This window comes from Phoenix dactylifera, chromosome 16 (genome assembly GCF_009389715.1).
Source record: "Phoenix dactylifera cultivar Barhee BC4 chromosome 16, palm_55x_up_171113_PBpolish2nd_filt_p, whole genome shotgun sequence".
Lineage (NCBI taxonomy): Eukaryota > Viridiplantae > Streptophyta > Magnoliopsida > Arecales > Arecaceae > Phoenix > Phoenix dactylifera.
The window spans coordinates 4,085,841-4,088,518 of NC_052407.1; positions in this window are offsets into that span (position 1 = coordinate 4,085,841).

Below are 2,678 nucleotides of genomic sequence, written 5' to 3' on the forward strand. Positions count from 1 at the left end.
TCAAAGAAATTACGTTGCTGTTCCAAGCTGGGTGAGTTCGCGCCAACCTGTTTCCCCATTTATTAGGCATCAAGAAAGCAAATACCTTGTAATTTTTGATCCTATTATAGTCTAATAGCAATCTAAAGATTAAGAAATGGTGTAGCATATGATTTTATCTGTGCAATTTCGTCCATTTTCTCCTTTCTATTTTGACTGTGACAATGGACAAACAATATACCTGAGACCAAGGAAAGTGATAGCTTTCAATGAAGTATTCTACGCACACATATTGCATATTATGAACTATATTTGTTTGCATTATAAATAGTAGAAAAATGTTATAGTATTGGTTCACCATCAGGCCACCAATTACTTTGTTCTTTTCTGCACGTCGTGCTCAGATTCAAGACAATCTAGTGTTGCATCTTCCTTTCATTGTCGCAGTGTTAATTTACTGAAGAAAGAGATGATGTAGATAATGAATATTGGAAGTCACAATCAAAATTTTCATAAGGATGGCACCACTGGCACTAAATTAAAACTTTAGATGAGTATTGATAAAGTTTTTAGTGCTGGTCCCACGATTATAGGAGAAAGGTCGACCGTTGGTGTCATATAGAATGAATGATTGAAATAAGTATCAATTATCTCATTTTTAATTAATACCCCAATATCTTTTGATTATTGTGTTATTGTATAATGTAATTTTATCTTAACATATGATTATATTTAGATTTTTGCATCATTCTGTTCTAATGTGAGTACCTGATTTAGCTCCTAAATTAAGGGTTAATGAGTTCGACCAATCTCATCTTTCTACCTGGTATCAAGAGATAAGTGGTGTTGCACTAACATTTCTTCATACTAAAATAGGTGGGATAAGATTCATTGGCTAGGATATAATTATGGATGAATTAGGTTAAGACAATACTAGTTGATGATGGGAGCAAAGAATTTTGTCAGCCAGTCCAATTTCTGAGTGGAAGTTGATCTCTCCCTGATACGCCTTCAAACCGGCTACAACCCACCAGAAGGTCCAATCAATTAAAACATGTCACGACGCTAACACGTGGCAAATCGGGAGCGGCCACTAGGCGGGCCAAGCGCCATACTGTCGAGCTTGTATACCGAAAACTTCCCACAGTTGGCCACATCCTAATAAGGGGACCTAGTGATCATTAAGATCCCACCAATGTGACAGGCAAGATGTCATCCGTGTGCGAATCATTCATACTTGATGTTCAGGCTGTACTCTAGCCTATCATTTATGGTCAACCCATATGTCCTAATTCTCTGGTGGTTGGTAAGCTCCTTCACCGGCTATAGACAAAAATAAGGAAGGGGGAGAAGAGGTAAGTAAGCAAGAAGAATACTCTAATAAATTGAGAGACAACGTCTTTCTGTTTTCTGATAACTATACTGACTTAGGCATCGGAGAGTCCTCTATCGGATATGTTCCAACTAGAGACTTCCTTACTCTATGTTGTTTTAGGTTGGAGTGCTACCATCCAAGAGGATCTTTGCTATAGCGACCAAGCGCTGCTCACTTTCTCCAATCCGACCAAAGCAGATAATCGCCGAGCTCTCCAGCGTCGTCACGCCTTTCACCATGGTGCTTGAGGCTAGTCAGTTCTCAACAGCAACACTCTCCATGTTTATACTATTTGATATTAGGACTGGGGCTGCATATCAGTACTCTTTGAGGACTGCATAATTCAAGTTAGCTCAACTTTATTTCTGAATTAAATTGTCCTACTTTTAATTGAATCAGATCAACTCTTCTTTCTTGAACTAAGACCATATATTGTCGAAGCAGATACCTGCTGGAAACATGCTGCAATGTATGCCTAATGTTTTGTGAAGTAAAAGTGACTTCATATTTTGCATATTGTCTTAAGATTCAAGATATTGATTTTTTTTTCTTAATTCGCATTAGTCCCCTTCTGCCTTTTTTTTTGTGGGAGAGGGGGGGTAAATCCAAAAGAAAATTCCACCATTCTACTACAATACATAAGATAGTTCCATAAGAATTCTATACAATAGTTTCTATATAGTTGGCTGCATAAGATGCCGTAGAATTACTTTCCACCTGCAATCTTGTTTGTTCCAGTACTCTATACCATTGTAAGGCAACAATACTATTTTAGATCATCAGGAGGCTGCAGTTTGATCGGCTGTCATGGAACTATGCTGACGAGTACTTTATTGTACAAACTACTAAAAAAAATGATTTCTTGTGCATACGTAGAAGTGGTTGGACGGATATAAATTTGTTTTTGGTGCAACAGAAAGGATGTTTCCACCAATGCAAGCCACCATTGACCTAGAGAACTTTCTTTATACGGCTTTAGACCCTCTCTATGGGGCATATGATAGAGCCATATAATTAGTTATGCTCATTTATAAGTTTAATAGGCACTGCATATTTTTTGACATTCAGATTATTGCCTTTTCTACAACTAATATTACAAATTTTATCTTATCAAAAGTAAAGATAATATAACAACCCAGGACCTCACCCAAAATAGCTAGCTGGAAGGTATTATTTAAATTTTTTGATTCTGTATAAGTACCCAAGATTTACTCAGCAAATAATCGATATGGGACTAAACATACGCCTGCACAGTCCTCACATACTTTTTCTATTCAAGCCCTAATGTACTCGTCAAGCTAAAGGTTCAAATTCATTGGAATCT